Raw genomic sequence first — 13838 nt, 5'->3', positions numbered from 1 at the left:
GGTTTCATACATTGTATAAGCAGTGTTTCATTAATACACAATGTTCTGCAACAAGTTTCATACATTATATAAGCAGTGCTTCATTAATACACAATGTTCTGCAAGATGGTTCATACATTGGATAAGCAGTGTTTCATTAATACACAATGTTCTGCAAGATGTTTCATACATTGGATAAGCAGTGTTTCACTAATACACAATGTTCTGCAAGATGTTTCATACATTGGATAAGCAGTGCTTCATTAATACAATGTTCTGCAACAAGTTTCATACATTGTATAAGCAGTGTTTCATTAATACACAATGTTCTGCAACAAGTTTCATACATTGTATAAGCAGTGCTTCGTTAATACACAATGTTCTGCAAAAGGTTTCATACATTGTATAAGCAGTGTTTCATTAATACACAATGTTCTGCAAGATGTTTCATACATTGGATAAGCAGTGTTTCATTAATACACAATGTTCTGCAACAAGTTTCATACATTGTATAAGCAGTGCTTCATTAATACACAATGTTCTGCAAGATGTTTCATACATTGGATAAGCAGTGTTTTATTAATACACAATGTTCTGCAAGATGTTTCATACATTGTATAAGCAGTGTTTCATTAATACACAATGTTCTGCAAGATGTTTCATACATTGGATAAGCAGTGTTTTATTAATACACAATGTTCTGCAAGATGTTTCATACATTGTATAAGCAGTGTTTTATTAATACACAATGTTCTGCAAGAGGTTTCATACATTGGATAAGCAGTGTTTCATTAATACACAATGTTCTGCAAGAGGTTTCATACATTGGATAAGCAGTGCTTCGTTAATACACAATGTTCTGCAAGATGTTTCATACATTGGATAAGCAGTGTTTTATTAATACACAATGTTCTGCAAGATGTTTCATACATTGTATAAGCAGTGTTTCATTAATACACAATGTTCTGCAACAAGTTTCATACATTGTATAAGCAGTGTTTCATTAATACACAATGTTCTGCAACAGGTTTCATACATTGTATAAGCAGTGTTTCATTAATACACAATGTTCTGCAAGAGATTTCATACATTGGATAAGCAGTGTTTCATTAATACACAATGTTCTGCAAGAGGTTTCATACATTGAATCAGCAGTGTTTCATTAATACACAATGTTCTGCAAGAGGTTTCATACATTGGATAAGCAGTGTTTCATTAATACACAATGATCTGCAAGAGGTTTCATACATTAGATAAGCAGTGTTTCATTAATACACAATGTTCTGCAACAAGTTTCATACATTGGATAAGCAGTGTTTCATTAATACACAATGTTCTGCAAGATGTTTCATACATTGTATAAGCAGTGTTTCATTAATACACAATGTTCTGCAACATGTTTCATACATTGAATAAGCAGTGTTTCATTCATACACAATGTTCTGCAACAAGTTTCATACATTGAATAAGCAGTGTTTCATTAATACACAATGTTCTGCAACAAGTTTCATACATTGAATAAGCAGTGTTTCATTAATACACAATGTTCTGCAAGAGGTTTCATACATTGAATCAGCAGTGTTTCATTAATACACAATGTTCTGCAACATGTTTCATACATTGAATAAGCAGTGTTTCATTAATACACAATGTTATGCAAGATGTTTCATACATTGGATAAGCAGTGCTTCATTAATACACAATGTTCTGCAAGATGTTTCATACATTGGATAATCACAGCTTCATTAATACACAATGTTCTGCAAGAGGTTTCATACATTGGATAAGCAGTGTTTCATTAATACACAATGTTCTGCTAGATGTTTCATACATTGTATAAGCAGTATTTCATTAATACACAATGTTCTGCAACATGTTTCATACATTGAATAAGCAGTGTTTCATTAATACACAATGTTATGCAAGATGTTTCATACATTGGATAAGCAGTGCTTCATTAATACACAATGTTCTGCAAGATGTTTCATACATTGGATAATCACAGCTTCATTAATACACAATGTTCTGCAAGATGTTTCATACATTGGATAAGCAGTGCTTCATTAATACACAATGTTCTGCACCAAGTTTCATACATTGTATAAGTAGTGCTTCATTAATACACAATGTTCTGCAACATGTTTCATACATTGAACAAGCAGTGTTTCATTAATACACAATGTTCTGCAAGATGTTTCATACATTGGATAAGCAGTGCTTCATTAATACACAATGTTCTGCACCAAGTTTCATACATTGTATAAGTAGTGCTTCATTAATACACAATGTTCTGCAACATGTTTCATACATTGGATAAGCAGTGTTTCATTAATACACAATGTTCTGCAAGATGTTTCATACATTGGATAAGCAGTGTTTCACTAATACACAATGTTCTGCAAGATGTTTCATACATTGGATAAGCAGTGCTTCATTAATACAATGTTCTGCAACAAGTTTCATACATTGTATAAGCAGTGTTTCATTAATACACAATGTTCTGCAACAAGTTTCATACATTGTATAAGCAGTGCTTCGTTAATACACAATGTTCTGCAAAAGGTTTCATACATTGTATAAGCAGTGTTTCATTAATACACAATGTTCTGCAACAAGTTTCATACATTATATAAGCAGTGCTTCATTAATACACAATGTTCTGCAAGATGGTTCATACATTGGATAAGCAGTGTTTCATTAATACACAATGTTCTGCAAGATGTTTCATACATTGGATAAGCAGTGTTTCACTAATACACAATGTTCTGCAAGATGTTTCATACATTGGATAAGCAGTGCTTCATTAATACAATGTTCTGCAACAAGTTTCATACATTGTATAAGCAGTGTTTCATTAATACACAATGTTCTGCAACAAGTTTCATACATTGTATAAGCAGTGCTTCGTTAATACACAATGTTCTGCAAAGGTTTCATACATTGTATAAGCAGTGTTTCATTAATACACAATGTTCTGCAAGATGTTTCATACATTGGATAAGCAGTGTTTCATTAATACACAATGTTCTGCAACAAGTTTCATACATTGTATAAGCAGTGCTTCATTAATACACAATGTTCTGCAAGATGTTTCATACATTGGATAAGCAGTGTTTTATTAATACACAATGTTCTGCAAGATGTTTCATACATTGTATAAGCAGTGTTTCATTAATACACAATGTTCTGCAAGATGTTTCATACATTGGATAAGCAGTGTTTTATTAATACACAATGTTCTGCAAGATGTTTCATACATTGTATAAGCAGTGTTTTATTAATACACAATGTTCTGCAAGAGGTTTCATACATTGGATAAGCAGTGTTTCATTAATACACAATGTTCTGCAAGAGGTTTCATACATTGGATAAGCAGTGCTTCGTTAATACACAATGTTCTGCAAGATGTTTCATACATTGGATAAGCAGTGTTTTATTAATACACAATGTTCTGCAAGATGTTTCATACATTGTATAAGCAGTGTTTCATTAATACACAATGTTCTGCAACAAGTTTCATACATTGTATAAGCAGTGTTTCATTAATACACAATGTTCTGCAACAGGTTTCATACATTGTATAAGCAGTGTTTCATTAATACACAATGTTCTGCAAGAGATTTCATACATTGGATAAGCAGTGTTTCATTAATACACAATGTTCTGCAAGAGGTTTCATACATTGAATCAGCAGTGTTTCATTAATACACAATGTTCTGCAAGAGGTTTCATACATTGGATAAGCAGTGTTTCATTAATACACAATGTTCTGCAAGAGGTTTCGTACATTAGATAAGCAGTGTTTCATTAATACACAATGTTCTGCAACAAGTTTCATACATTGGATAAGCAGTGTTTCATTAATACACAATGTTCTGCAAGATGTTTCATACATTGTATAAGCAGTGTTTCATTAATACACAATGTTCTGCAACATGTTTCATACATTGAATAAGCAGTGTTTCATTCATACACAATGTTCTGCAACAAGTTTCATACATTGAATAAGCAGTGTTTCATTAATACACAATGTTCTGCAACAAGTTTCATACATTGAATAAGCAGTGTTTCATTAATACACAATGTTCTGCAAGAGGTTTCATACATTGAATCAGCAGTGTTTCATTAATACACAATGTTCTGCAACATGTTTCATACATTGAATAAGCAGTGTTTCATTAATACACAATGTTATGCAACAAGTTTCATACATTGGATAAGCAGTGTTTCATTAATACACAATGTTCTGCAACATGTTTCATACATTGAATCAGCAGTGTTTCATTAATACACAATGTTCTGCAACATGTTTCATACATTAAATAAGCAGTGTTTCATTAATACACAATGTTCTGCAACAAGTTTCATACATTGAATAAGCAGTGTTTCATTAATACACAATGTTCTGCAAGAGGTTTCATACATTGAATCAGCAGTGTTTCATAAATACAGAATGTTCTGCAGCAGCTTTCATGCATTGGATAAGCAGTGCTTCATTAATACATAATGTTCTGCAACGGGTTTGTAAACATTGTATAATAAGATTTTCTTTCATAAGTAATGTTCTGTGATCTAAAGCAGAACTATTAGATTCAATATTACATCCTGTTTAATTCTAGCACTAATATATTTTCACTGCATTTGACTTTGTTATGTTTTGTTTTTTTTTTTTTTATACGTGTTGAAAAATTAAATTTTCTTTTGGTCTTACTGTGAAAACTGTTTATATGATAACTTTCAATTTGAATAACACTCAAGAAAAAAAATGATACAGACCTACATGTGTTTTTGTTGTTGTTTTTAATCGAGTGCTACAAACCGTCTTAAACAGCAACAAACCACCTTAAACAGTTGAGTGGAATACACTGATAGTTTAGGTATGTACATCAAACAGTTGCACAAATAGCTATGAACCACCTTAAACAGTTGAGTGGAATACACTGATAGTTTAGGTATATACAACAAACTGTGGCACAAAGAGCTATAAACCACCCTAAACAGTTGAGTGGAATGCACTGATAGTTTAGGTATATACAAAAAACTGTGGCACAAAGAGCTATAAACCACCCTAAACAGTTGAGTGGAATACACTGATAGTTTAGGTATATACAACAAACTGTGGCACAGATAGCTATGAACCACCCTAAACAGTTGAGTGGAATACACTGATAGTTTAGGTATGTACATCAAACAGTGGCACAAAGAGCTATGAACCACCTTAAACGGCTAAGTGAAATACAATGGCAGTTTAGGTATATACATCAAACAGTGAAACATATAACTTTGAAACACATTAAAAAAGCTAAGTGAAATACACTTATATCTTAGATACATTAGAAAATATGAAAAGTCTGTTTAAACAACTGGTGATATCATTGTTCATAAGTAAAGATTATAAAAATAATTTAATTTTTGTAGTTCTTCATGAAATCCATGAAAATTACTGATTGGTTTTACAATACAGATGTCTAAAAATATTAAGATGTTTTATTACTAAAAGCTACGAATCTATCAAAGTGAAACTACACAGACTAATATAAGTAGCATTAAGATAAACAAAAGTAGAGAAAAATTGACAAAGTTTTCGATATTAAAACCTAAAATGGACAACTTTGTTTTATTCTGTCATAAACGTAATACGTAAATAATTTGAAAAGATCTAAACGTATTATGTTTATAAATGACAACACTGTCACCAACGCAGTATTCAATCAGTATATTGTTCATTGTTACCTAGAAACAAAATAACTAAGTATCAAAACTAGAACAATACTAATAATCATAAATTATCCCATTAAAAACTACATACGATTAATCAATGACAAATTTTGAACATTTTCGAAACACAAAATTCAGTTAATGAATTGACTTTTCCTATTACTATAAAAGTATCAAGAACCAGGAATCACCAATAACAACGCATTTTGTACTTCATTTTATTCCATGAGTATGTACGGTATGAAGATTGACAGAGCAGCACCATTTATTTTATGTAGAAATACGCTGATACGTTTAGAAATTAAGTAACAAAATTACATAGTAAGGAAAGTAACGTATATTAGAAAGTGATATATAGTTTAATAGAATAATATATCTGAATTTGTATTAATAATATTAACTGGATTGTTTGTTTTGGGTAGATGAAATAATAGTTGTGTATTTATAAAAAAAACATTATTTAATTCGTCAGAGAACGATGGAAAATGTTATCTTTCAACCCATCATGTTATGGGAAAGTAGTTCTTTAACATTAAAACTAGTACATAAACATGTCCCGGATATTTAAAACTCATTCAAACTGCTTGAGGAAATTCTTGTTTTCAATATGGTCACTTACAGGCTACTGGAACCACACTTTGTGTGTTGTCGTTGGTTGAATTTTTGTTTATTGAATTCGAATGAATCGAACATTAATTCTCACTGAACTTTGGGAAATAAACGTAAAATATTAATCGCTGTTTTGCATAAGCTTATTTCATTGTTTATTTGTTTCTTATAAAAAAAACAGAATTATACAGTGGGCTATCCAACTGCAGGTATCGAAACTTGGTGTTAGCGCTATAAACCCTCATACTTATAGCTGACCCATTTGAAAGCACGTAAGTTTATATAAATATCTTATATTAAGACACGAATTCAAAAACTGTGTGTGAAGGAATGAAATCCAAGACTAAAGTGGTTACTTTTAATATTTAGTTTTTGTTATTAACCTTTCTTAGTTGAAATTCTCGTTCTCAGGTGAGGCAGCGGAAAGTTTATGGTTTAACAACACTAAAATCCGAGATTCAATTCCCTCTGATGGACACAAAGCTCAATGCTTCTTTGCTCTAAGTGTCAAACAATAGAAATAACTGCTTTTATTTAAGGTCTTTTTTGATATCACTCATTTCACTTTCTTGTAACTGTTTTAAGGTCTAAATCTCTGACTAAATAGTCTTATTTATGTAATGTCATGAAAACAAAACACAAGTTCAGTGGCGGATAATGGATGATTGTCATGCCTATTCAGTAACATATAACCAAAGCAAAAAGAAATCAAATTATCTAACATATTTTTGAAGTCTGCTTTCATTTTTAGAAAACAAAATCTCTTTCTACTTTCCTTCCATAATGAGATATCCTCTTACAATACCTTAAATCAAAATTATTTACATTTAAATCAACCATTTCATACTTATTTAAACCATTTTTATAGAGAGCTTATAACAGAAAACGAGACGAATGATACAAAGAGGGTCGCGTTATTTAAGCATTATATTTTACCAGTGTGTCTCAGGGTTCAATAGCTTACTCTTATACGTTTGAGATGCTGTATTAGAAAATCTGAAATTCATAAACCTGTGACATTCTGCCTGATTTAACGCCTGTTCAATTTAGTTTTGTTTGTCACCATGACAATGCATTAGCGGATTAAACCAAAACAACCATTCAAAAAAAAAATAAATCACTCTAGCTCACTTGACTTGGAAATAGAGCAGAATACGGGTTTGTTATAGTTTTCAGAACTTGCTGTGTTTAGGCAAAAAAAATGTTCATCTTTAACCTACAGGTTTCTAAAAAATTATTAAAATCGTAGTTTGAAACTTATAAAAAATAATGTTTAGGTTTATTTTATCAGTACAGATATAAAACTAAAAGGAAGTATATGCGAAAGGAAAGCTTGCTATAGTTTACTTAATTTGAAAGTCGACTAGAATACAGATTTATTAATTTTTCAGAATTTACTGTGCTGGATACGACATTTTTACCTTTAGCCTATTTGTTTCTGAAACTTATTAAAATCACAATTTTAAAATTGACAGTATATGTGTATTATTTTACTTAAAACTAAACGGAAATGTAAGCTTTCCGTTACGCAAGTTTCTTAAAATGGCGCCTATGAAGTCCTCTTATAAGAGGTTGAAGCCGATTGGTTAGTTGTAGGACTTGGGAGGCCCGTTTTTTGTTTCCCCCACACGGACTGTAAAACTCACGTGGCCTCTCCACATTAGAAGCGGTTCTTGCTTTTATATACTTGCCACTTCAGGGTCTGACCTTTTGAATTTATTATATGTAACAATATGATTATACAGTATATTTGATACTTATATTTATATAAAATACATGTACTGAATGTAACAACTTACTTTATTCCAAATTTAAGATTGATGCTAACGTCCCGCGACATAATGTTGATTAGTTTCCCATAAGGTCCTCCAGATGGCGCTCCAACAAATGCATTCTAACAACACTTATTTTCTCACTCTTGGGAAAGTGCAACAAAGTTTCGAGACCCACATTGTTTGAAAACAGAACTAACATTTACTAAAAGAATAGTATAAAAGAACCATTTTTTAACTTTCATGATTTATTTGCGCCATAAATAATACTAGCTACATGTAAACAAATTTACTCTTTGAAAATGACAGAACATTTCCTACGTATAAGGAACCTAAATGTATGTTAGTTCTGTCCTATTAATAATTAATGAGAATACACAATACTCGTATTAACTAAAGGGGACTTGAACAGTGATTGCAAGTTCGATTTGCTTCAATTACTAAACCGTTTCGACAAAATTACTCTAACAATGTTTACACATTGAACAAGTTGAAGGACATAATTAATGTCACACTATTTACATATTACTGAACAAGTCGAAGGATAAAATTAACGTCACAATGTTTATAAGTCAAGAGACATAATTAATGTAACAACGTTTACATATTACTGAACAAATCGAAGGATAAAATTAATGTAACAATGTTTACAAGTCAAAAAACATAATTATTGTAACAATGTTTACATATTACTGAGCAAGTCGGAGGATATAATTAATGTAACAATGTTTACAAGTCAAAAAACATAATTATTGTAACAATGTTTACATATTACTGAGCAAGTCGGAGGATACAATTATTGTAACAATGTTTACATATTACTGAGCAAGTCGGAGGATATAATTATTGTAACAATGTTTACATATTACTGAGCAAGTCGGAGGATATAATTAGTGTAACAATGTTTACAAGTCGAAGGATATACCAGAAAGGATGTCTTTATCTCAGTCTTGAAATGTGATACACTCGAAAACAATAAATATTATTACTACAACATTTAATTTTTAAACACAAATTTGATGTTAATTTAATGAAAGTTAATTACTTTATTTGCTAATACAAGTGAGCAGAGTATATTCTTAGAATTTATATTCACAACACAGAGTCGTTTGTTTTGTCGGGAAGTGTCACTGTAGCTCGTAAAAATATTCTTTAACTTGTTAAAATAGGAGAGAAAAAAGTAGAAACGTAAGGGATACTTATTAACAACGGTGATACTTCGTATGCTTCTATAAAAATGTATCTCAAGACTGCTGGTATGGATATTAAAACTGTTATTAATATAAAGTAGAGAACAACGTTTTGACCTTCTTAGGTCACCTTCAGGTTAAAAAAAAAAAGAGATTGCTAACCTGAAGATGACCTTACAAGGTCGAAACGTTGTTCTCTACTTTATTTTTATAAAAGTTTTATTATCCGTACCAACCGTATTTAGATACGTTTTTACTTCAAGTGGGTTTCTTGTCATCACGTATTTTTCTATAATTTTAAAATATAATGTGTGTGTTGTTTTATGGAGTTAAAGTTCGAGAGATTTCACGGTAAATGTTTGTGCGATATAAATTCAGTTTTGGCTTTCTAAAATGTTTTGAATGTTATCTTTGTTTGAATCTGCTTAATAAAAAGGTAACATGTTGTTTACATTTTTTAATTTTAATATAGATTACTTAAACATTTTATGACATATTGTTTAGTTTCCTTTTTAATATAAGATTACTTCAATAGCTTATAACTTATTGTTTAGTTTTCCTTTTAACATAAAATTACTTAGCACCTTATAACACATTGTTTAGAGTTTCCTTTTTATTATGACATTACTTCAATAGCTTATAACTTATTGTTTAGTTTTCCTTTAAACGTAAAATTACTTAGCACCTTATAACACATTGTTTACAGTTTCCTTTTTATTATGACATTACTTCAATAGCTTATAACTTATTGTTTAGTTTTCCTTTTAACCTAAGATTACTTAGCGTCAAATAACATATTGTTTACAGTTTCCCTTTTAGAAAAATATTACTTCAGCAACTTACAAGACTGCCGATCATAACAATCAAATTAGAAAAATATATTTGTGTAATATTTGCTTTCCTTATTTGAAAATACAACTTTTCTAGCGAAAGCTGGCCCATTGTATTGTATACATTAAAACTAACAATCGTTTAGTTTGTTCTAAACTCACTGACACTTAATAGGTAAAACATGCTGCTATGAAATTTACATTAAAATGAAGGCTAGTAATTACCTTACTTGTCAATAAACTATTTATTGCAATGGCACTGAACTGAAGGAGCAAATAATTTTAAACAAAAGGCTAAAAAGGCTTGAATGAAAAAATGAAAATAAAACAACAACAATTACTCATATTTTTAGTATTGTATTTTATTGTTAAGTTTATTTACAAGGAATGTTATCCATCATAGACCTACATATGTTTAAAGCTGTTTAAAGTCGGAATTTATTTTTCTGAATTTTTATGTTTTCATATAAGTGACTCATACAGATATTTTAGTGGAAAGAAGTTCTGGGAATCGTTATGGAAAGCAAATTATGATAAAGTTTTCCAAATTCTTCTCATATTTGCTCTTTATTCTGGACTCTCCACTGGGTTATTTACGTCTGTTATTGAACTGGTTGATTGTAGAAAAAGCACTGAGCATGGAACAGAATCTGATACATTTTATATAAAAAAACTCTGTTTACTAGCTGATTCAGTATATGAGCTAAAACCCAACGTATAGTGTATGTGTTCTAATTGCCACATCAAATCAACATATAATTTGATGTGTTTGTATGATAGGATAAGTAAAACATTGAAAAAACTATATTTTCAGACAATTTTTATGGTATTTTTATTATACACTAAGTGCGTTTTTCTATGTTTGCTCGCGTTACGTTTATGTTTTTACTGTTAGCAGAATAATAAATTTCCATGCTAGCGTTTTCGTGTTTTAGATAACACACTTGGATCCCGGTATAAAATAAAAATAAATTCGCCTCGTTGATTCTAACTTTGAGGCAGATGTCGCTATTAGTTCCCCGTATGAGCTTTCAGTGGTAGAGAGTTTCCAAACTTCCCCACCAATTTAGGTTAGGATATCCATACTGATAAGAATACGCGATCATGCCACGCCCTCTAAATACGTCGTAGAACTGGCGTGCAGAAACTTTGTGGTAAACGTTACCATGTGAGAAGGATCTTAAAGATAAGACATGAATATCCACCCATAAGGCAAAAATATAAATATATTTTTTATTCGAATCCAAGAAACTTAAACGTCAATAACTTTAACCTCCAGTTTAAATCTTTTCCTTTCCAGGGCTATCGATGTTTTTTTTTTTTCCTTGTTGGATACTTGTTCTGAGTAAGTAAACATATCTGTTGATAACAAACTCAACTTGAACCAATGCTATAGTATTCGCCCACAAGAAGCAAATATACAAGTAGGAAAACACACAAACACTTTCACTAGTTAATGAATTTATTTAATAGAACAATATGTACGAGTGTGAATTGGGAATAATGAAATGGAATAATATCCAATATTACACGTTCACATCTTGGAGACAACACTTGTAGAATCACATCTTTGTTATGAATTAGTTAAATAGTAAAACGGACTATAAATAATATAAATATTGTTTATATAAATATCGTTTGTTTAACCTCTGATTGAGGTAAATATGGACCACAAATGTTGATACCAAATAAAAACAATAGCTTTTGGTGTATAACAAAATTATTTATGTATTGTTTATGAATCTAGTTGCATTATATATTGCAGAAACAAAACTGATCAAGTTCGAACATATGTTCTGCAGTCAGGTTGGCACTCACATGTTATTCTTGTCATCATTCATAACAAGAAAACGTTTGTTTATATGTGTGTCTAAATTATTGATTGATTGAAACCATTTATAACAACAGAATGCTTGTTTATCTGTATGTCTAAATTATTGATTGATTGAAAACATTTATAACAAGAGAATGTTTGTTTATATCTGTGTCTAAATTATTGATTGAAACCATTTATAACAACACAATGTTTGTTTATATGTATGTCTAAATCACTGATTGATTGAAACGAATTATAACAACAGAATGTTCATTTATTTGTATGTCTAAATTACTGATTGATTGAAATCAGTTATAACAACAGAATGTTTGCTTATCTGTATATCTAAATTATTGATTGATTGAAACCATATATAACAACAGAATGTTTGTTTATATGTATGTCTAAATTTCTGATTGATTGAAACCATTTATAACAACAGAATGTTTGTTTATTTGTATGTCTAAATTACTGATTGATTGAAACCATTTATAACAACAGAATGTTTGTTCATCTGAATGTCAAAATTATAGATTGATTGAAACGATTTATAACAACAAAATATTTGTTTATTTGTATGTCTAAATTACTGATTGCCTGAAACCATTCATAACAACAGAATTTTTGTTTAACTGTATATCTAAATTATTGATTGATTGAAACCATTTATAACAACAAAATATTTGTTTATATGTATGTCTAAATTACTGTTTGATTGAAACCATTTATAACAAAAGAATGTTTACTTATCGGTATGTCTAAATTATTAATTGATTGAAACCATTTATAACAACACAATGTTTGTTTATCTGTATGTCTAAATTATTGATTCATTGAAACCATTTATAACAACAGAATGTTTGTTTATCTGTATGTCTAAATTAAGGATTGATTGAAACCATTTATAACAACAGAATGTTTGTTTACATGAATGTCTAAATTATTGATTAATTGAAACCATTTATAACGACAAAATGTTTGTTTATATATATTTCAAAATTACTGAATGATTGAAACCATTTATAACAAGAGAATGTTTGTTTATATGTATGTCTAAATTATTGATTGATTGAAACCATTTATAACAACAGAATATTAGTTTATCTGTATCTCTAAATTATTTATTGATTGAAACGATTTATAACAACAGAATGTTTGTTCATCTGTATGTCTAAATTATTGATTGTTGAAACGATTTATAACAACAGGATATTAGTTTATTAAATAATTTATTGATTGAAACCATTTATAACAACAGAATGTTTGATTATGTATGTTTAAATCACTAATTGATTAAAACCATTTATAACAAGAGAATATTTGCTTATATGTATAAATTACTGATTGATTGGAACCATTTATAACAACAGAATGTTTCTTTATCTGTATGTATAAATCACTAATTGATTAAAACCATTTATAACAAGAGAATATTTGCTTATATGTATAAATTACTGATTGATTGAAACCATTTATAACAACAGAATGTTTCTTTATCTGTATGTATAAGTTACTGATTGATTGAAACCACTTATAACAACAGAATGTTTCTTTATCTGTATGTATAAATTACTGATTCATTGAAACCATTTATAACAACAGAATGTTCATTACATGTATGTTTAAATTACTGATTCATTGAAACCATTTATAACAAAAGAATGTTTGTTAATCTGTATTTCAAAACTACTGATTGATTGAAACCATTTATAACAACATAATTTTTGTTTATATCAATGTATTAATAACTGATTGATTGAAACCATTTATAACAAAAATGTTTGTTTGTCTGTATCTCTAACTTAATGATTGATTAGAAGCATTTATAACTACAGAATGTTTGTTTATTTGTATATCTAAATCATTTACGTATTGAAACCATTTATAACAAGAAAATGTTTAATTATATGTATGTTTAACTTAT

At 29.5% G+C, this 13838-nt stretch overlaps 2 long non-coding RNA genes across 6 annotated transcripts in view; one reads left to right on the top strand and one right to left on the bottom strand.

Moving 5' to 3' along the window:
• Positions 1-13838, top strand: part of LOC143231811 (uncharacterized) — a 184050-nt gene that overhangs the window by 30879 nt on the left and 139333 nt on the right. The window contains exon 4 of one of the 4 annotated variants that reach the window (XR_013017204.1): positions 6488-6602. The exons of 2 other annotated variants lie outside the window; for them this stretch is intronic. This is a non-coding gene — a long non-coding RNA (uncharacterized LOC143231811). Of the gene's footprint in view, positions 1-6487; positions 6603-13838 lie in introns of those variants that run through there. One more of the 4 variants, XR_013017203.1, reaches the window with a different exon arrangement.
• Positions 1-13838, bottom strand: part of LOC143231809 (uncharacterized) — a 109186-nt gene that overhangs the window by 7013 nt on the left and 88335 nt on the right. The gene's annotated exons all lie outside the window — the stretch shown is intronic.

This window comes from Tachypleus tridentatus, chromosome 11 (genome assembly GCF_004210375.1).
Source record: "Tachypleus tridentatus isolate NWPU-2018 chromosome 11, ASM421037v1, whole genome shotgun sequence".
Taxonomy (NCBI): Eukaryota; Metazoa; Arthropoda; class Merostomata; order Xiphosura; family Limulidae; genus Tachypleus; species Tachypleus tridentatus.
The sequence above is the reverse complement of the archived record's forward strand: the minus strand, read 5'-3'. Positions and strand labels throughout refer to the sequence as shown.